This window comes from Apteryx mantelli, chromosome 1 (assembly GCF_036417845.1).
Source record: "Apteryx mantelli isolate bAptMan1 chromosome 1, bAptMan1.hap1, whole genome shotgun sequence".
Taxonomy (NCBI): domain Eukaryota; kingdom Metazoa; phylum Chordata; class Aves; order Apterygiformes; family Apterygidae; genus Apteryx; species Apteryx mantelli.
Genome location: NC_089978.1, coordinates 37,948,640 through 37,972,825, shown reverse-complemented (window position 1 = coordinate 37,972,825; position 24,186 = coordinate 37,948,640).

Sequence of the window (24,186 nt, the reverse complement as noted above, 5' to 3'; positions counted from 1 at the left end):
TTTACCTCACACAATTACTCCAAAGTTATCTCCTCAAAAATCCAAGCAAACAAAGCATAGAATAAACGTAAGACAAAAGCATTCTGAAAATGAACACCACGTAAACTGAAGTTAGCACATAAAACTTACTATTCCGTCATTTTTTGAATTTAACAGTTAAAGGAGTGAGGATTACTTTCATAAGTTAATATTTCCTGCACACCATACAGTACTGATGCACTGTCAGATATTTGAGGAGGTTAGACTGCCTTATGTCCGTAGGAATACCATGCTGAACTTAGGATAACCATACAGAGAAAGTAATTTTTAAATTATTTTACTTGTAATTTTTTTTCCCCTTGTTTTGTAAAAAAAGCATATGGAGTATGTGGCTGATGCATGCCCAGGTCTTACCCTGGGTGACACTAAGGTGCAGCTGGTGCTGACCCATTACTTGAGAACTGCAAGGTGTCCGTTGAAGTAGACAGTCAAGGAAAGAAGGAATAAGATCTACCCCAGTAACAAATACTTATGTTGGCTCTGTCGTATTACAGAAGTATAAAACATTCAAACTAAAACTGCAGAGAGCATCGAAGCTTCTCTTAAAAACAAATATTCTGCCTGAAAGCTTCCACGGTGGGGGAGAGGGGAGACAGGGGCGCTGAAAATTGGCTTGGAAACTGACATTAGCCTAATTTGGAATTTCAGCTAGCAAAACCCACGTTTCAAATTTTTCACTGGAAAGCCATAATTCTCCATGAAATATTCTGAGAGAATATTTTTATATCTAGTTTCTTATTGATATATTTTCCTTAGAGGAAATGAACAAATAAACAAACAAAAAAAACCCTGCATTTTCCAGACAGATCTATCAGGAATCCTCACTTCTCTACAAAATTTTCTCCTGCATATAAAAGAAAACCTTCTTTAAATTTCAGAAAACTTGGAGGGAGGTTGATCTCTCATAGCTCTTGAACAAATACCACCCCATGATCAGGAGCTTGGACAATTGTTTTGTGTAGGTATTTGCTTGCCCTTCTCTTTGATCCTGATGTTAAGAAGTCAGCCTTCACTGCTCTCTGAGCTCTGTTCTTGCTGTCTGCGTCCTCAGAGGACTGCCTTTTTATGATCATTTCCGTTCATCATGTGTTGGCTATATTCAGTTGCAAGCCACTTGCAATGCAGCTGATCAAAGACTGTTTACTGTCCTGAGATTAATTTTGCACTTCTCTGACTGATACTGATGCTTACATCTGTATGGAGTTCATTCGGACTAATAGAGCAGCACATGCAAATGAAACTGAAAACCTTTAGGAAATGTATATCTCTGTTTTCTACTCATTTTCCCTTTTTGACCTTCATTATTCTTTTTATTTCTGCTTCAGAAAGAGTACAAAACACCATTTCAAGTATGCAGTGCCATGCAGAAGTCATTGGCTAGACTTTTAGTCATTCTGTAACTCCTGAACACATGAACTCATTTCTAGTTTGAGATAAAGAGTGAAATACAGTTGTGAAATAGGAAGCATATCTGTAAATTTACTTGCTGATCAAGCCCTCTGAAAACAGTATAGAGCAGCAGTTGTGCAGGCTACTAAAGCCCGAGGACTGCAGTGACAGCTTCCAATCAGTTCCTTTGGCACTGTAAGGTGTAAGAGTCCATCTACATGGACCTCTACAGAGAAATCCTTCCCAAAGCATTTTACTGTGATTTTATGTGAAAAGGAAGAATTCGTCCATCTGAAATAATGTATCCTACTGCTTTGAGCACAGCCTATTTAACTAACTGTCTAAATAACATCAGTTCCTTCAAAATCTTGTTAAATATGTACTTGTTCATTCCCTTTAAAAATAGTTTTCAGTGTTATCCAAGGCTACCTTTTACTTTTTAAGGAAATAAAAGCCTGTAATCGACACTTTTCTGATAAAATACGGATCTTTTTACTGAGCTAATAAAGAAAATGTGTTATGACTCTGATGTTTCAGATAGTGGAGAAAGAGCAGGAAAGGAAGGGAGGTAAGCTGATGCTAATACAGCAAAATCTAATTAGCACTTACATACACAAACACAAAAGAGAAGAACAAGCTGAGGTCTGTGCAGGGTCTTTTAGTTTACTTCTGGGTGCATATTAGGATGACTAAGGAAATCTGAGGGCTGAAGAAATTTATTAATGATTTTCAGGATTTTGCCTACAAAATAGAAAAAATGGTGCATTCTTCTCCTTGTACTAGTTGTTGCCTAGCCAACTATTACCATATCTTTCAGGTTGGGGGCTGACCTGCTGGAAAGCAGCTCTGCGGAAAAGGACCTGGGAGTGCTGGTGGACACCAAGTTAACCACGAGCCAGCAATGTGCCCTTGTGGCCAAGAAGGCCAATGGTATCCTGGGGTGCATCAGGAAGAGTGTTGTCAGCAGGTCGAGGGAGGTGATTCTCCCCCTCTACTTAGCCCTGCTGAGGCCACATCTGGAGTACTGCGTCCAGTCCTGGGCTCCCCAGTACAAGAGGGATGTGGCACTACTGGAGCAAGTCCAGCGAAGGGCTGCTAAGATGATGAACGGCCTGGAGCATCTCTCTTATGAAGAAAGGCTGTGAGAGCTGGGCCTGTTCAGCATGGAGAAGAAAAGGCTGAGGGAGGATCTTATCTATGTGTATAAGTATTTGAAGGGAGGGCGCAGAGAGGATGCAATCAGGCTCTTCTCAGTAGTCCCCAGCAATAGGACAAGAGGCAATGGGCACAAATTGAAACACAGACAGTTCCATCTGAACATGAGGAAAAACTTTTTCACTGTGGGGGTGACAGAGCACTGGAACAGGTTGCCCAGAGAGGTGGTGGAGTCTCCTTCTCTGGAGATATTCAAAACACGCCTGGATGCAATCCTGTGCAGTGTGCTCTAGGTGACCATGCTTGGAGCAGGGGGATGGGACTAGATGATCTCCAGAGGTGTCTTCCAACCTCAGCCATTCTGTGATCCTGTGATCTTGTCAGGTTAATATCAAAATTTAGAAGATTTTTCAAAAGATTCACTTTTATCTTCCCTCTTTGCTGGAACCTCCAGTGAAAAACTTAGCTCTTCCTAAATAGAATAAAACAAATTCCTCCCCCTCCGGACTGCAAGGAAATGATTGAAAACATGGATCAGTCTAGTTGAAAATATTTGGCCCTTAAAGACAAAGACAGGCCTTCATCCATTTGTTCTTTCTTTTTTTTATTATTATTTGCAATGTCTTTGTTTTATTATTTGCCCACTGGTGTGGGCAGTGAACAGCAGTGCTGGACATCCCTGTCTCTTTATGCTTTCAGGAAGGCAAGCTGATTACCTGAACCACTTGCTGCTTTTCTAGAAGGCAATATACGCACTTACAAACAAATAAAAAGAGAGATCCTGCATCTCATTGCACCTCTTAGCACACAACGGCAGACTTAGGCTTTAGTCTCTCCCTCTTTGAAATGCTGATTTGTATAAACAAGAATCTCTTTCTCATAAATGGGAGAAGGCTGTCTAGGAAGATGTTTTCCATTAAGAACTTGTCTCATGATAGCAAACCCATCTCTCTGGTGTGCTAAAACAGGGCTTAGAATATTTTTAATCATTAGAGCAAGAGACAAAAACTCATCCTGAATCCTCTGAGACAGGATGAAAACAGTAATCAAATGGCATTATTACATTATGGCTATTGTCCCCTTGAGTGAGTAATTAGCATGAAGGTTTCAAGGTGTCTATCTGAATGTAACATTTTCTGGTGTATGTTTATTTTATGCAGAATTTTAGAGAAAAATGTTTACTGAAAAATAAAAGTAAATTATATAACGTATCAGTGCATTTTGCAGATATACATTAATTATGCTTTGGTAGATTTATAAATTATAAAACACCTTCCTGAATTTAAGAGAGGGTTGAAATGTTTCAAATTAACTTGAAAATATTTTCCCAAACTTTTCTTTGAGATTTTGTTTTGTTTTAAAGTAGTGTAATTCTGAAATGTGAAGTGTTATATCAGATTGATAAGACATATCTGCCTTTCCAAGGCATGTAAATAACCAAAGTTTTCTGACTGTCATCAGATGCAGATTTCAGTTCAAAGCTATTGATACCTGCTTCTGTTATCTCCCAGAGATTTGTAAACTGGTCTCCAGCTTATTGCAGAAAACCTCAAAAGAATTCAAAATACAGACTCTTAAATGGACTAATTAACTTCTCCACCCCATACTTTACAGGCACTACTGTGAATACCAGTAAAGCATCCTATTGATTTTAAGATTTTTGCTTCGCATTATAAATCCCTTCACTGGCTTTGTCCACAATATCTGGGAGAACTGAGAACACCATATTTCCCTTCCTGCTGTTTGAATTCTGGTCCAGTAATGGCTCCTTTGATCTTTCTAAACCTTCTTTGAGCTGTATTTTATTCCCTCTCACTCAAGACTTTATTCTCTACTATACATCAATGTCTCTTGCTAGCCTTAAGATCAAGTCTAAAATCTGTTATGTTACATGTAGACTGCTGGCATTATCCAGCTTTGCTAGCCAATGAATGCAATAGGATGATAATAACACAGTATTTTTTTTTCCATGGCAGCAAGAGGCTTGACATATTTCTTATTTCTTTTGCATGACTAGTTTTATTTGGTTTGTTTTTGCAGGATTTTGAGGCACTAATCAAAAGTATTTTATGAAAGGTTTACCAGTGTTCAAAGACAATGAATGATATGATGGATAGGAGGAGAAAACATTTGTGAAAGAAGACTGAAATTTTAGACATTTGTTTGACAACTATCCCCTTAAACAAGGAAGTGTAACTAAAAGGGAAGTATATGACAAAAATTAGAAAGGATAAGCATTCTAAAAGTTCAATTTCCTCATCTTTTAGTGGTAAAGAAGTGGAGAAAAATAATGCAAAGAAAAAGAACTGTTTATCTTATTCTATCAGTAATTACATAAATCTTAACTCGAAGAGATAGTTAGCAGTAGATTCAGTGGTAATAATAAAACCCCTGATTACACAATACTGAAGGATTTTCTTCTTTCCTTTCAAATTAAGGCATCATTATAAACCACTGAACTTCACCAAAGACATATTTATGGAGGTGTGCTCCCCTTGGTATGAAATGAACTGAGCTAATTTGTGACAGGACCAAATTTTTACGTTAGAAACTCAAATGAGCGCATCGTATAGTCTTCCTTTTACAGGGAAAGTATCACAGTTCCTTTCATTAGCTTGAACTGACTGCTCCATACAAAGACTGAACCTTAGAAACTGTCATACATGACCACCTTTGTTTTATTTATAACAGATATCTTTGACAGCTTTCAATTACACAAAAACAAGCAGATGGAACTTAACAGTTATTATCAAGTTATATCGGTTATTATTAAGTATTTTCATTTTGCTTTTCCCTTTTCCAAAGATCTGGCTTTTTAAATCCTGTTTTATTTACTACCAATATATTCAGGTACAGACTTAGAAAGGCAGGGCAAGGAAGAAGAGGGAGGAAGATTGTTAGTCTTCTGGACCACCACCCATCAGTAATTCCTAATCCATTGTTGTAGAACTATCAAATCATGTACTCCTAGAAAACAACAATTTGGGTTTTTTTTGTTTTGTTTGTGTCCCGTCCTGTTCCCACCCCCCACCCCCAGCTTCTCATCTCTAAGCATCAGATTAAGGATTTAAAGAAGCCTTAGCAATACATTGCAGCTGGCCAGTGAATACTCTTTCCAGTTAATGCTCAATGTTTTTTCACATGATCAAGCTTGAAGGCATTCCCCCATCATAGGACTTGTCATGAAGACAGAATGCTCTTACATGATATATTTGCATGTCTTCTTTTCTCCATTTCCACCTGTCCACTTTAGTTATGTTTATAGTAAGATGAATTTTGATAAAAAAACATAGATAGAAAAGCAATTAAATTAGAATTAAGAACAGGATATTTCCTGTTAAATTTAACAATGATTGTAACTCTGAAGATAAAGAAGTTGATGCACTGATAAAAATAAAATAGTCAGGATGTTGTCTGTTTGTCTGCCCCTTATTAATTTAATCATATATGTCAGTCACAGAAATACTTTTCTGAATTACAACAACATTGTCATAGTATGTAACAGTCCCATTTATTTTCTTACTGGAAAGTAAAATTCAAATCCATAACCCTTCATAACATTCAAAATGGATCAGTTCTAGGAATATGTGACAATTTAGGAATAGTAAACCATTTCCAAAACAGTGTATCACAAAGACAAATAAAAAAGGGCTAGTATCAAAGTTAAGGCACTACAGAGTATACCCAGATATTTCCTTTAGTCTCCAGTCTTGCATATTGTATATAGTTTAAGGGAAAAATGATTTTTAAAGAATCATTTTAAAATTTAATTTTGAAAAAAATAACATCTCACTATTTTACTATACAGAATACAACAGAAATATCCCCCACAGCAAAAAAAAAAAAAAAAAAAGATTAAGAAACCAAATATCTATCTTTTAAGTAGCAGAATCAGAATTTAGAGCCAGCAGAACAGTGTATATGACATTATCCCCCAAATTGCAATTAATCAAGAACAAATGCGTTTTTACAAAAGACCAGAAACTTGCCATGAGAGTTTCACAGGGAAAATGATCTCAATAAATTAAAGAAATTCATTTTTTCCTTGGAGACAGAGCATCAGACAGTAATATGTTTCATCACTCTTTGGAAGATCCTTTCAAAGAGGATGAAGAATCTAAAGGTCATGTCATTGAAATAATGCAGTCAAGGGTACTAGTGTCATCTGTACAATACAGTAATCTAGCTGTTAAATAAGGTAAGGATTTTTCCACTCTTTAAAGCTGACCTGCATACTAGAATGGACCAACAATCCACTTATTTTTACAATGCTAATTATGGCTGATGAAATGGAAAAAAAATTGTTGGGTGGGAATCAGCATGACAGCTGTAAAAAAAAATGCAGATGCACCTACATTTTAACTATCTACCTATAAGGAAGTGTTTTGGTTTTTTTAAGCAAGATATAATTTTGCAATAAAGACAATGGAGGGAAGTACTTCTAAGGGCGGAAAGCCATTCATCATATCTATCCATCTCTCTTCATTGACTATGGAGAGAAATGCTAAGTAACAGCTTTCATTCAAAATCCAGTCTTCCTGCATTTTTTGGAGGACAGATACATATTGAAACAGAAGAAAGCATGAGCAGCACTCTGTGTGGTGTGTGTGATACAGAAATGACTTGAACACTTGCCCATTCAGTGGAAGATGTGGGTTCCAGGTCTCTTACATCTGGCCTGAACCCACATGCTCTAGAATATCTTCAAAGCTGGTCACTGCTGTAAAGACAGGAATGCAAGAGTAATTGGAAAAGGGAACAATGAGGAAGAAAACTTATTCTTACTAGGTTGGGGCAGAGAGTGTGAACTGAGTCCCAAAGATTTTTCCCTGGAAAGCTTACTCATTTACATTAGTCTGTTACTTTGAAAAGAGTTACTATTGTAGAAATAGGAACTGCAGCTGTCCCACCATCAAGCTGAAAAACCTAGCCACAGACTAGATTCAGTCCTTCTTTTAACTATTTCTCCTTCAGACCCCATGACTCTTTCATTCCTGACTTTACAGAATTGTCCAGCTGAAGCAGGAGGGCTGGAATATATTCCCAGTTCCTTAACACTGAACTGTCCTGGAGTCAGGGCATGACTCTATGAGGCTGGACATGTGGGTTCGAAACTAGACCATAGGCTTCTCAACTCCGGGAAGGTCTAGTTAAGCTGTTGAACAAAAAATAGGCATAAATAGATAAGACCAGAGGCAGCTGTGTTTCAGGCTATCCCAAATGCTTAAATAGAATTAAATGCTCTCAGCCCTAACTACGTTGCAGAGGGGTATTGGGTAGAAGACAAGTGCTTGTAGATGCATAGAATACTGAAGTTACATACCCAGGAAACTTTCAGACCATCTTAGAAAACACTCAGAACTCTATTCAGATTCCTACTGAATGGAGTAGGCACATCATCTAATTTGAGACAATTTAGGGTATCAGGAGATCCTCTCAGGCTGGGGAGATGTGACAGGGGACTCATGAGGATCTCATAACCTTCTGGAACAACTGCTTTTGGAGCTCTAGATTTACACTCACTATAGTAGAAGTTTAGACACCTCATTTACATGAAGACACTGACATGGAATAAACAATGACACACACTAGACCTCTACATTAGGACAGCAGGCACAGTGATGTCTACTGTCATTTGAAATGTCTAAAATGTAGAGTAAAACCCTAAAGGACAATCCTGAAAGCCACGGATCTCCTATACATCTTTTGTTGGATTTATCAGCCCCAAAAAAATATTTAGGGTACTCTAGATTTTCTCGAGTCACTGGATGACACTATAAGCGGCAATTGATTCTCATGTTTTAAGTTGAATCCCACCCTCAATGAGTTTAAACATTTTGAGGGTAAAAGAGTGCTATAAAGTAGGCAGGTTGAGTTTCTCTCTTAAACTCAAGAGGAGGTTTACGCACCTGATGCACTATTCCCCAAAATCCTGCTAACAGAAAATGGAACAAGAGGATCAATACTGATGGCCTCTGCCTTGTTAGTGTCCAATCTTATTCTAAATTTCAGTAAGCTATTGGATCAGTACTCTGCAGCAGTGAATTTCACAAGTTAACTATAGATTGCTCAAAATAGTGGCAAGACAGTGTAGTAGCTGGAACACAAGACTTTAAGGTGGGAAAAGGGTTTTATTTCAGGAACCTCCTTAGACAGGTCATTTATTCAATTTCTGTATGAGTTTCTCCAGCAGTAATACAGGCATAGAAACACTTATTTATTTCACACAGTCACTTAATGCTCTTTCTGTGCAAAGACTTATGCATGTGCTTACCTTAAAATCCAGTTGGGAAATTCACGTGCTTAAAGTTAAACATGTTACTAAATCATCATAGATACACTCTCAATTCACTTGTTTTTTTAATTTTATGTACTCTAAAATATGTTAAAGTAGTTTGAAGTAGATTTTACATCACATATCATTATTGTATTACCAATTCAAATAGCATTTAGGAGAAAAATAACACTTTACCATTTTTAACTTTATTTTGAAAATATTAATTTAATTTATTTGAACTTTGTGTTTTGCACTATAGCACTTGTTAAATCAAAACACTGATATCTTCCTTCTCTACAGCACTCCATATTCTAGATTGGTATCCCCTAAGCTGAAGGTCATGAAGGTTTGTAAATTGTCCAGCAGAGGCCACAAAGTGTTAGATTAACACAAGAAACACTTATGCTAAGGAAGAAAACTCACAATTCATAGAGTGCCATGAAAAGTGATGAGCAAAGAGGGGGATGACACTTTCAAAAATGTTTGAGAAATATTTCTTATTCTTGCCTAGAACAGAAAAGTATGTTGAAATAATACACAGTAAACTTTTCAAAACTATTCTGCTTATCTGATATTTTCCGTGGGCTGAATGTGAAGTCCCCTTGAAAGTCTATCCAGCATGTTCTTGAAAAAATATATAATCTTTTCTAAATAGTAAAGGAACTTTTATTTGAAAACTTTTTTCTTGCTCTTTGTTATTTTTCTAAATAGCACATGTATACTTCCAATGAAAGAGAAGAGCAACAGTGAGGTAAAACAACTTCTGCAGAAGTAGAGACAAAAGCACAGCCACAATTATATAGAGCTAAACTATGAAAACTGCTATGAAACCTGCAAATACATTTGTGAAATCTCTTAAATAATCAAACACAGATTTTTGTTATAATAGTTTAAACAAACTTAAAAACTATCACAGTAAAAATTTAAATATATATTTTGTCTATTATGTACAGTGCTTTCATAGCATATCAACAGAAACGTTAAATATTTAAATGCTGTGCATACATCTCAGCTGGGTTCTGAAAAGTTATCAGAAAGTTATGAAACTTTTTTTTCTTTTCTTTTCTTTTTTTTTTTTATGTGCCAGATAGATAGATAGAATTATTACACACAAGTGTGCAAGGATTTCAAAGAAAAAAGTTACATAGACTAATACCTTCATATAGAACATGGTTGTCCCTTGTCTATGCTTCTGCATATTTTGGTATTCAAGCCTTTGGCAAGAAAATAAAGATACAGTTTAGAAATTAGAAAACTACATGTAGTATAAAAGATGAGAAATTATGCATGCACTGAAATATTGCATTGCTATTAGTAATGACATTTCCACCCCCTCTGTTAAGAAATGATAAAGATGTTGGATAGTTTTTAGTACTCTCACAGGATGCAAAATAAACGGAGTAAAAATAGAGGACACTGGATAATAAATGTTCTCCAGATGAAGTACATTCTGTCTCTAATCAGACTTCCAAGGGAATGTCTAAGTTTTGTGTTAAATTGTCTAATGATTTAGAAAAAAATGTGTAGAAAAGCTGACTATTACTACTAAGTGAATTGTGATATTCAAGAGGCTGATTCACTTGCAATTTCATGAGTGCCAAATAAATGGTAAAAAATATCAGTGGCTGAATAAAAGTGAGATTTTGTTGTTAAAAACAGAAGAGAACAGAAAATAAAGCACAACAGAATCACGAATATGGTAGGTTCAGCATCAATAATTTCCAAACTTCATCCATAATAAGCATTCTTCTTAGTAGTGGTAGGGAAAAGGATAAACAAAACAAAACAAAACAAAACAAACAAAATAAAACACAAATCCCATGCTACTATAAGAAAAGACTGATAAAGAACCAAGGTATTCCTTGACTGTGTTGATCTGTGGAATAAAGTTGCGACTCTACTTCTGAAAACAGTAAGCAAAGCAAACAAACAGAACTTGGGTAGTTTTCCAACTACCTCATTACATGTTGTTGTTATACGTGGAAGAAGTTGTGTTATTTAGCCAACTGTCAGTGCTATATTGCTATCATTTAAAAGATAACAAATGCTCTATGATGTAAACTGGGCACAGCTTTCCTGTCAGCCCACAAGCCAGCTGCATTTTCTATCCTTAGACTGTTTTGTATCTGTGGAGTAACTAGAAACTGCAACTCTACTCATTCTCATTCCTGTTAACAATCTTTGACAGTTCCCATTGGGATAAAACCTGGACTTTATTCTTTTTAACATTTTGTTTTCAGTGATAAGAGATGCAAACACTTATTTGTACATACATTTTAAATATTATCATCCTTGGTCTAGATAAGATATTCTAATCATATTGAGAGCTCTGTAGTAGAAGTGACCCCACATTCCAGTTGAAGACCGGCTTAACTTTAGCTGTGCCACCTCAGTATGAGTAATTGGATAGTACTCACGCAAATGGAAGCAGAACATAAAGGCTGTTTGTGCATTGCTTACGTTTAAATGAGGGTAATCATAGGGATTTACAATTGGAAAAATTCAGCTTGTCTTGAAGCCCCTGGATGATTTGGTAGAGCTGGTGTCATTTATAGTATGTTAAATGATTTCATTACTTCTTATTATGTGCAAAAAGAAAGCAATAAAAATAAATACATTATTTTATCTTTTTTCTTTTCTTGGGATATAGATAGAGCAGTATCTGTGAGTTTAAAACATATTATTTTTATTTATCTTGACAGACTTAGAACCCAATGTAATAAATGGGACACTTTGAAGTATGAGTTAGTACATATAGATGTGCACTTCATGGTATCTTACTCTTATAAATTATGCAATAATTTGGGGGGAATGAAATATTCATTTATGATAATGATGATGAAATACATTACTATGGCCTAAAATGACTCCCCCTCAAGAGATAAATTATGAACTTTTATGGAACTCTGATGCTGATATGTTAAAGAAGTGATACTTGCCAGAATTTTAATATGATATACTTAGCAAATAATCTTCTAGAGCCCTGAGGCTGTGACACACTGTATATGAGCAAGTCCATTTACCCATCCTGAACCCTCCTGACTTCTCAGGGTCTCATTATAGTACTGATTTTTTTTTTTCCACAAATAAAATAAGCAAAATTATATTATAAATGCATGTTGTATTATAATGAATATAGGTCTTTTTTTAGATTTTGAGATGAAATAATAGATAGAAGCAAACTGAGACCTTGGGGGTAGGACATCATGCTTCTTCACTCATTTTTTACTTGAAATTATTACAGGAATCTGTCTATAATGCATTTGAATGGTCATATGATACAAAGGACAACAGTTAATAAATAATGTTTATATATTTTTATACACATATTCTTGTTTTGAGCAGATATCCCCAACAAAGTGCGCTGGATCTATGTTTAGCTCTCTTAATATGTATATATAGTTATGAAAAGGAAGGAACACACTTTTTATAGGTATATTTACATCATTTAGATGAAACCTGCCTATAAGTACAGATTTTTTTTTAAATCTATCTATCTATCTATCTATCTATCTATCTATATATAAGAAAAGCAGTCAATTTCCTTATCTTACTTCATACTAACTAAACAGAAAAATGACTAGTGCTGCAGCAACCATATTCAATAGGGCTAATATCAAGAACATAATTAGCATAACAATTTCATATTATTGGCTGATTGGATAATAGTTAGTAGAGAAATATTTTTATTTTAATATCCTAGAGCACAAATGCTACTTTATGCATTAAAACTAGGAGGAAGCTAAATAATAAATAACTCACAGAACAATCACCAAATTCTGTTATTTATAGAAAGTCATTAAGTAATTTTTCTAGTTTAGAAACTGGAACCTTTTGAATACAAAATTGAGCTTTTATCTACATAAGTGCCAGTTTTCTATAAATATAAGTCAGGCAGTAGTAGTGCAGTATTTCATATGAGGTCCAAAAAGTCCACTGTTTGTTATGACCTACTGAATAAATGATGTGCTTTAAAACTTATCTAAACACATGTTCACATGATAGACTGCTGTAATGATCCATGACAACATATATGCATCCTGCATGGTGATCTTTTGAATGATCCTAATTCATCATAAGGAATAGAATTTGTGACTTTCTGCTTCAGAAAATATAGGCCAAATATAATTCAGACTATTTGAGTTAAAAGAGAACAACCTCGATTTCCACTGTTCACTCTCTTAGAAGACTGCGCTAAAACACATCATCATACACAATACCTTTAAAGTTTGGGGGCGTTTTTGGTCAATAACACATTACAAACTCTAAAATAAATCCCTTTGAACTGTTATTATTTATTGGCTATGAAATCTCTGCTAGCAAATATGTAAATCTGTGTGATGGATAAGAAGGAAGAAGAGTGAGGTATTAAAACATGTTTGGACACACATTGTAACATCCATCGTTTATCTTTATCTTGACAAGAGCTGAGATGTACTTTAGGAGTTGAATCCCTTCTACAAGTCCCATCTTGTTAATGACTGTGCATGTGGGTTATTTTACCCAGGTAGTATTTCCATTCTCATCTATTTAAATTAAACCACAATCGCTAACATTATAGAGGTGCTGAAGGAGAGTGATAGTACAAAATGTATTTGCAAAATAATTCCTAATGCCATATACTAACGGGGTAATTCTAATACACACAAATATTTCTGTGATTACAATACTTCTTTTTTTGCAACAACTGCTAACTACAATTTATATCTAGCAAATAGTTATGCATGTGAATAACTTTATGCTATTGATTTCATTGAGAATAAACATATGAGCAAAGTTATCTGTAGTGATGATGACTATCCTATTCCATCTCATTTAATGGGTTCCTTTGGATTCATTTTCAACAGAATATTTTTCTTTGTGGCACTAAAATAAAGTTCATAAATACCATCTAAAAATAGCTTAAAATTGTCGTTGTTCCTCATGCAAAATAGATAAGACACACTAACTGCAGGAAAAGTAAATGTAAATGATGACAGTCTAACTAAGCATATTTCAAGCCAGAAATTACCCATAGCTGAGGCATCAAAGCCAAAAGCCAAAACAGTCTAATGGCTTTAACTTGAATAATTAAACTATTTGCCTTTGAAAATCTCTGGAAACATTTTTTTTCTCCCCCCTGCAACTCTTTTTTTAGGCAACTCTATCTTAAACAGTGGTGATGCTGTGTGGCAGTGAGCAGAACATAGTTTAATTGAAGAACACTGACCTACATCATCACTGTTACATCCATGTTCATACCTGATCTCCACATACATCATTTCCCCATTTTATGACAGAGATCCCAACAATTCCACTGTCTAGGCCATCAGAGCCATAATCGTGTGTGCGTGCGCGTGCGTGCATGCATGCATTTTTTCTCCCCTGATGAATATGAAGTTTATGAAAAGACATGTTTAGAAGACAGAAAGACTCTGGCTCAGTACCTATCTCCTTAGTCTGGTTTAAGCTGAAATATGAGAGCACAGGAGAATAAACCAAACTTATCTGCAGAGCTCTCCAAGAGATGGAGTGACACCAGTCTTCTCATGAAGCAGAACATGCTACATGCAGTCCTACTGCTTAGTATGATTTCTCTGGCTCACAAATAGAGTCTGACTTCTTCCTTATCAAGTTCTGCTTGCCCCTTCCCCTCTTCTTGCACCCTAGCAACTCCTTTCTGATGCAACTCCAGTGATGCTATTTTTCTATGGAACAATGTGGAAGGAATACAAGGTGGAATTTAGCCAGAGATTAGGAGCAGAATGAATACATGGGAAATGTTCCTTTATTTTATATTTTTAAATCCTTCATTAGGCTAAAGGATCAGTTTGAAAAACCCATTTATTCTCTTATTTCTATTCTTTGCTCAACAGTTTACTGCATATTCTTCAGCACCCAGCCATTTCTGTCCCTGCTGTTCATTTAAATGTTAAAAAGACAGGCTCATTTCAACTGCAGAAGCTGTACAAATACTGTAAATTATCTGGCTTAATACAAAGAAATTCAGAGCTTAGGATGAAGCTCATCATGCTATGCATGCATGACCCCCCTTCAGGTATTAAATGGGTCTCAAAACAATGACCATTTTATGTTGCAGTATTCAGGTTTAACTAGATGAGATGTGGGGCCCAATTCTGATCCCATTAAAGTCAATGGGAGTTTGTTCTTACCAGGATTTGAATATAATTATGATTGCTTTCATTTTTCCATAAAACTTAGCTTTTTTTTTTCTTCAATCCCTTCATATGGCTAGATCTATTTCAAAGGTTATGTCAGAGCAATGAATTTAAAAGAATCAAAGAGAAATAGAGAAAGACGCTGCTCTTGCTCATTTCACTATTCTTCAAAGTGACAAGGCTAAATATCTCAGGAGGGATTTCTGGGATATGCTTGGACATGAGTTAGCATCGTACATGGCTAATAGAACCAGAAATAAAGAAGACTCCTGAGAACCAAGGGACTTAGACCTAGACCTGACAAAATTAGGTCCCTCATTTAAAAATTCTGCTTGTGTGCGCTGCAGAGTCACAGCAAAGATTTCATTATGTAGTAGAAATAGAGAAAAGTACCAAGTTTGGCAAGCTTATTACAACTCTGAAATATCTTGTTTAAAAAATCATTCATTAAACAAAACTTGCCACCGTTTAAAATAATTTATTTCTTGAAAGTCAGATGATAAATACTCTGAAGGACAAGAGTAGTATTTCTTCTCTCACATCATACTATAACTGGGGTCTTAGTTTACAGTCTAATCAGTGTTTTTATCACAGTCATCAGGATTTACATCTCCTGGATAATCCTTCATTCTATATCGTTCCAAAGGGCCAAACTACCAAAGCTACTGAATCCCTACCACTGATTTCAATAGTGCATGAGTATCCTTCAGAACTATGGCCACTAATAGCTATCATTGTCATTGGTGAGGTCCTGATCTTGTGAACGAGTTACTGTAAGCAGGATCCTGAATGCAATAAGAGTCTCAGGGAAATCATTCTTTTTCAGCATGAGTTCAGATCATGGTCAGTTGAAAGAGTGAGGCCAAAGAAAATGCACTGTGGTAAATATAGTGATGCCCGTGCTTGCAAGGCTTTTGCAGAGTAACAAATGGTCATGCTGCTTCTGGTGTGCATGTGATATTTGTAACAAACTCATGTTATTAATATTGTAATATAATAATAGTATTATATATAATAACATTATAAACATAATAACATTATCATTCCTTTAATGATGTAGCTGTGCCACATAGTGTCATCATTCATGCTTGATGTTGATCTTTAGCTTAAGGAAGTTTATATCCCTTTTAAAATCTTCTGATTGAATTACATATACTTTTAACAGGAAAATTAGTTTTTTTTAATCTAATTAAAAATTGCAGCTAAGTCTCAGGAATTCTCTAATGGTTGATAATCCAAAGTGAAATCAACATCGGTGTGGTGCCAGCAAGCTTTTATTCACAGCACTGAAACAGTTATTTTGGGGATGTGGAAACAAACAAACACTAACCCTCCAAAATCCCACAATTTTACTCTGACAGCAAGATCGGCTGTTCTGAACTTTTAACCAGTGATAACCACCTACTTAGGCAGTATTATAGAAATGCATCTATTTGTTATTCAGAATTTCTAAGGCATGTAAAATTTACCACATCCTTTCCTAAAATGAGCCACTGGTTAACTATCCTTTACTATTAAAAGTATTTTATTATGCTGATGAATTAACTTTAACCGTGGCAGTATTGCATATGGCTACACAGGTCAGGACACGAGAATGATTTTGCTCATAGACTAATTCATTATCTGTTCATCTTGGAGCAGTTACAAAAAGCTGGCATTTGGCTTTATTACTCACACCTTAGAAGTCACTGAACTATGTAATGCACTGGGTTTCTGAGCATATCCAAATGAATGACAAATCCTTCCAGGTATTTATTATTCATGAAGTGTAGTAAATAATTTTAATCATATTGCACTTGTTAATTTAGTCCTCTTTTTAAAATCAGAGGTACAGGAAGGAAGGCTGAGCATAAGACACTGCCAAAGTTTTTTTGTTTTTGTTTTTGTTTTCGTTTTTTTCTCCCTCTGTGGTCATTCCCATAGCTCTAATCTATTTTCAGCAGAACCAAAAACTGAGTAGAAAACATTTAACCAAATGTAGTTGCATCCTGCATTATAATCAAATATACAAATAATTTTTCAAATAATATCCTTTTACTTATTTGGAGGAACAATTTGTCCCAAAAAGGCAAAAAAGAACACAAACACTCAGAAACTACCAAATTCTGAAGAGTCAGAACATATTCCTAAAGAACTAAGAAATGACTGACGTTTCCAGAACTAGGTAGGCATATAAACGGGCCCTTTGAATATTAGGCAATGTGTAATGATGGTAGAAGATCATCAGTCACCTTTCTCTACCCCAGTAGGTATTCTGGAATTTAACATTTAAATCTTGTAGTACAATGTGTATAGCTGCATCCTTGCAAAATACTAAGGCCTTGGTCCAGTCTGAGTTCTTCAAAACTGTGTCTACATTAACAAGTAGTGTGGATCAAAAGGAGAGGATCTGTAAAGCAGAACATTTGGTATAAATGATTTAAAATCCAACTGTATCAATTTGATTAGCTCTAGTACAAGCAAAGAAAGTGCAAGAGAACTGGGTTTGTTCAGTCCTAAGACAAGAAGACCATGGAAAAATCTCATTGCTGTTTTCATCTACCAGTGGGAACATATAAAAAAGACACAGCCACATTCCTCTTGGAGGCAAACAGTGGTAGGGCTAGAGGCAAAATACACAAGACCCAATAAGGGGAATTCTGAATAGATATCCTTAGAGATATTCAGAACTTTACTAGACAAGACCCTGAGGAACCTGATCTAAACTGTTCCAACTTGGAGCAGGGGTCTGGACCAGATGACTTCCAGCAGTCCCTTCCAGCCTGTATCATTCTATGATGTTCATCTGATCCAAGAGACTGAATGACCATTTGCAACCACAATTTGCAGTATATTAGATGTGCTTCTGGAATGCATTTTCCTGTTTCATTTTGTCTGAAAGAAATCTAGCTCATGCATGTGAGATTGATCCATTGTGTAAACCAAACCAGAATAAGTGGAGATAGTTGGGAGACTCATTTCAGATTCATATCTCCGATCTGAATTAAAACACTGATGTAGCTGCACTCTAGATGAACTTTGAAAAGAAAGTTAGACAGGTCCAGAAATATCATAGAGCCAGATCAGAAGTATGTGACATGTATACATTTTAAAAGTACTAATCAGGATATAATTAATATTAGCTTGCTTTCAACCCAAATATAAATCTACTAAAACAGTGTAACCAACAGCAGTTATAAGTATTTTGTAGCATCTATGATGGCAGAGCCAGACACAACCTATAAACGTTCAATATAAGTATGTGAGCAATGTGACCACTAAAGGGAGAAGGAATGATGTGTGGGGCCAAACAAAAGAGAGTCCCAAGAGTTAAAAAGCTGCCAGACAAAGGACAAGTTAAGAACAAGGGAATGAAAACAGGCAGAACATCCTCCCAAATATACTAGAATGCTAACAATTTTCTATATACAGTAATCATGATTAATAACATGTAAGAATTAAGTATTAGCACAAGGTGTGTTATTAATGAATGAACTTAGTAAAGCTTTGTTTTAAAACTGACCTGACTTGCCACTATTCTAAACACTCTTGTCATAGTGTTCTCTAGTTCCTTAATTGGTATAATATATGCACACATATTCAGTTACAACAATCAGTAGAATAGAATGATATTTTATAATTAATTCTCCCAGAGTTTTGCATTTATGCAGCTATAATGAGTTACAGCAGTAACCTCTACTATCAGATGTTTGGGATAAGAAGTCAGGAAAAGATTTATGATTTTTCAACCTTTCTACCTATCTAATTAGTAACATTTGTGTCCAAGCCCATAATATACCCATAGCTTGTTTGAGTATACTATGGAACACATGAATACCATTGTATTTAATAAAAAATAATTTCCTACAGGACTTAAACCAAGAGTGTGAACTTCTGGCAAATGCTCAGAAATTGCTAACCTTTTACAAAAAGTTATTAGATTCTCATGAAATAGGTTTTAGCCTAATAAGCTGCATAGGTTTGCCCCTCCTTTCCATTAAGAAGGATTTAGTATATTTTTAGTCTAGTCCACATATCAGAACAGAAAGCTGAATATGAAACATTGATATGCTTGCAATCTTTACACAATTATACAGCTCAGTTCAGACAAAAGGGAAAAAGAAGATACATCACATGCAGACAGCTAAACGACCTAAACATTTGCCTAATTGCTTCAGAATTTCAGATGTAGAACTAGGCCTTTTCTTAAGGAAGTCTAGGAAGTTTGATCTTTAAATCATCATTAGCAGTGTACAATCACTGTTTTAATGTTAAAAAAGAAAAAAAGAGAGAGAGAGAAAGAACTAAAATAAGTAGTAAAATTTATCTAAAAATAAATATCTTAGGGGATCATGGATCATATACTATGACCTTCAAAACCTGCAGGATGATTTATGCCTGTAGATATTTTCAGTGATGCTTTGAGCATGATCTGTGCCTTTAGATATATTCACAATAATTCATTGAGCATGATCTAATAATCTCCTTCAACTAAACATGCTTTGCTTTTCCTCAGCATCATGTGTAATTATAGCTGTCATCAGTTTAATGGAAAAGAGTCATCACTTACAAAGAGGAAGCAAGATGATGACTGGGGGTAAATAATGCTTTGCATTTCATAGCTCACCATTAACACAAGGTGGGATTCTTGTTGTAGATTTTGGGAGCAGGGCTTTAGGCCATATTCACATTGTTTACAGATTTAGTAAACAGCTCTATCTGTGACTGTATTAGCATGTTTCTGTGTGTGAGAGAAACATAAAGATGGGAAAGATGGAAGAACTAGTGTAACAAAAACATGGTGCTTCTACCTCCACTGCATTCTTTAATTTGTTGAGTGTTCATATCATCTTTGAAACACAGGACATATTTTTGTGGATTCTGTTATTTTGGTAGATATAATACATTTTGAATATAAAACATATTTTAACAATCATCTTTAAATTCTTTATTGAGAAAGATATTTGGAGGCTTTATTTATCTAAAATGATGTGAATACTTTTTTTTTTTTTTTTACACAATGTAACACACGTTTTAAGTTCATTTATGTTTTAATTTTGAAATACAACTAAGAACATAGAAACAACTAAACATCTAGCCCAATACTTTGTCACTAACGGAGTTCAAGTAGCTGGAAAAACAATGTAAGAACATAAGAAAAGAGTAGAACAGGGCAAGTGATAGTTCCCCAGAACACTTTTCCACACTCCACCAATTTGTAGCTCAGAAGTTGTATCTTCATGTTTAATAGCTGTTGTTTTTCTTCCATCAATTTGCCCTATTCCTTTCTGAATCCACATAAACTTTTAGTATCTGCAACTCAGAGCTCTGAACTTTAACTACACATTGTGTAATAAAGTACCCATTTTTGCTTGTTTTGAACCTGCCAGCTGTCATTTTCATTTGATATATACTACTTGTTTTAAAGGCACTGATCAATTGCTCTCTATTCACCTCCTCCATGACATTCATAACTTTATAGACTAGTTACGAACAGTTAGAGGAAAAGGTTCTTTATTACCATTCTATTTTAACAGACAACATTTTATGTGTTTTACAATGGACCAGCACTGGATAGGAATCAGAATCATTCTAGAGCAGGGGTCAGAACAGTAGAACTTTCTTCTCTTTTTTATCTCATGACCCTAACTTACTGCCTTTTCTCCTTCTGGCTTTATGGATACTACATTCCTGTCAGAAGAGAGATATAACTTCAGCAGAAAAATATTTCTTTCCAATGTGTCCTGTTACATGGTGGATATTGTGTTCTATAGGCATTCACTTTTCTGACTGAGGGGCAAATGCTTTAATCATGAGCTTATTATGCAAAAAAATGGCCATCTCTACTTTTAATGAGTTTCAGTGCAATCATATTTGCCTTCATCATGCTTCAAGTAAGACTAGTGATTCAGGCTATACTGGAGATGCAATCAATGTCTAAGAAAGTCTCTGACTAAATTTAGATTGTAAATGAGCTTGAGAGGGAGACAGGCTCTTTAGAAGAAAGAAAAGAAAAGAAAAGAAAAGAAAAGAAAAGAAAAGAAAAGAAAAGAAAAGAAAAGAAAAGAAAAGAAAAGAAAAGAAAAGAGGAAAGGAAAGAGAAAAGGAAAGGAAAGGAAAGGAAAGGAAAGGAAAGGAAAGGAAAGGAAAGGAAAGGAAAGGAAAGGAAAGGAAAGGAAAGGAAAGGAGATGCAATAATATATATTGTTAGTGGTCTTGAAGAACATTTTCACTTACCAAAGGTAGGGTCTCTTGATTTTTGAATGCCTTATTGTTTGGCAGGAAGTCTGAATTTGATGCCTTGGGATCTTAGTTCTGCTGACATCCCAACCTGAGGGAAATACAACGTGTTTGGGTTTCTCCGTTCTATTTAAAATGTAAATGCACATACTAAAATGTGGTATGTTTAATGCCTCTTTGATATACAAATTCCAAGCTCTATGCTAATTAAATTAACCTTTCTCATTTTAATTAAATACTAATAAAGAGTTTTAAAATTCCTTTAAACCTCAATAGAAAGGAATAAAATGACAGTACACCATCTAAAATAATCAGTGGATTATTTAGAAAGATGCAAAAATAAGAAAGGAGTTCAGATAGATTTTTTTAAAGCAAAAAGACCTGTTAATATGATAATAAAATTTCCCATGTCTTGCAAGATTTCTTTTAGGATTATCTGAGAGCCAATCTTTTTTTTACATCTGTGAAGTACTCATACTGAAAGGTGTCAGGTAGTAGCTTGTGGAAATATTAAAAGAAAGAAGAAAGAAAAATCACATATGAAGTCTTACTTTTAAAACATGTCTTTGCTGGTTATCTATATGTGGAATGTCTACTGCGACTAGACTTTCTAGAGGAATGATTGCTACACATTCCTATAATATCTAGAAAGAAAAGAGGAAAAACTCCTCTCTTGGCTGGAGATTCAAAGGGATTCCATGATAAAACATAAAGCACAAAAAGTGAGCAGTACATAAATTACAATTTAACTCTTACAGACCACAAGGCTTTAGTTTCTCACTTTATTCTTGTTATACACTGTCACAGTGACACCAGCTTGCAAAGAAGTTATGAACATTTCCGCACAAAGGGATACAACTTTCTCTGAAGTATTGTAGGACTTTCTCCATTAATCCAAAATCATATCTGATTTACATTCTGCATAATCCTGTTGAAGATGGCAAGATAATAGAGCTACATATGAAAAGTAAATGAGTGTTAAATTTGTCCTATTGTTTAATATTCAGTTTGAAAAAGGTAAAAAGGTTGAATATTTAAATAAATAGGTTTCAGTACATCTTTGCACAAAATGAATAATCTTAATGAATCTACCAGTGATATTTTTTAACCAGCCTGCTTTGCACTGATAATGAAAAGTGTGCATAAATCCAGTTTTACCTGTCAGGAAATGAAGCTGGAATGTAACAGTGAATTTGTCATATGAGAAAATTCACATCAAATCAAATCAAATCAAATTAAATCAAATCAAATCAAACTAAACTTTAGTTTTATTTCTGGAGAACAAATTTCCAGAATACCATTAGTTGTCCTTACAGGGACCAAATTACATTAGACCTTCCTTTTACATCTTCTCTTAGGATCAAAAATAACCATTGCTTACCTGTTACCTTTCTTGCTGCTAATATTTCACCTTTTTTCAGGATACTTTATGTTCCTGCTCACCTCTTTCATCTCTTTTTCTAAGCTGTTTTTCTCTAAAAGCAGTACCTATTTTCTTTTCTTAATTGTTCTTAGATAGGTCTTACTTCCCACTGTCTCTTTCCTTTTAACTGTCTTCTGTGCTTTCCATCTTTCCATTTTCTATAATAAACACCTTAAAATATAGCAAAAAAAAAAGATATATTTCTTAATTCAGCTAAGGTAAGATGTGTAGCAAATCACGTGACCTCTTCTAGGCCTATTTTAAAAAGGAAGAAATGGAACAAAGCAAAAATCTGTGTATATATATATGTGTGTGTGTGTGTGTGTGTGTGTGTGTGTCAGAAAATATAAAGAAAAAATCTTGTTTAATATGGTTTAAAAGTCTATCAAACACATTCTTACAATGTGCAGCTTAGAGCAACTTTAAGATAAGGGATGCTATGGTATCAGAATGCAATGTATATTTACAGATATCTGCTATATTTTTTTTTACGTCTTTAGCATTAGCTTCATGAAATTAAAATAATATTTCTCCTTACAGAGAATACCACTTTTAAAACGAGGCCCATAAACAGCCCTACATGTGCAAACTGCAAAAAGAAGATCATTGCCAGTACGATGAATGAAAGGGACATATGCTGAGGCAGGAATCATATTATGTTTCGACTGGAAAATATTAAAAATAAGTAGGAAAAAACAGAAAAATACACTTTGAAAAGTATGAATACTTCTGTATTATATGCATCTTCAGATTAGCTGAGTGCTAGAAGTGGGCAAATATGAAGCAGCAAAAAAGAAAAATTGTACATTCAGAACAAAAGAAACATCTGTGAAAGAAAAAGGGAAACGTTAAAAATACAGAGTTAGATGTTCTAACAAACAATTATTTGGACGTGACCATGACTGAAGAAAGATGCAATATTACTGTAAACATGTGGTTTTGAGGAGATTGATTATCTGTCTTTTAAATCCTGTTTCATATTTAAGGGGTAGAAGAAGTAGGGGAAAAGGGGAAATGAAGCATTAGATTGTGTATTTTACCAAGGGACTAGGCATATCATTCAATCCTCATTAATCTATTTGGGACATGATTTGAAACAAACAAATTCAGTCACTGAAAAACTTGCCTGTTCCTCCATACAGAAAGGTATTAATAAAAGCTGAATGAGATGAAGTTCATACCTTCATTTCACCAGTAAACATTAACCCATCTTTATTCTGTTTGGCAGAAAATCTGAACAGAAGGGCAATAGCCTCTTTAATTAAGTTTTTTCTAGTTATTCTGTTAATGATCTATTAAGATCAATTACATTAAAATTTATTTAAAAAAAAACTCGTTTAAATTATTTCAGGTGACATAGACTCTTTTTCAGCAAGGAAAATGCATTTAATAAGAAAAATGATTTATATATATAGTTATCATAAAATATCCTGCAGAGAAAGTGGATTAATAGCTATTCCTGCCTTTCGGGTTTCAGTCCTCAGGTCCAGCATAAACTTCCTGGAGTGTGTTCTCTCCATTAATAA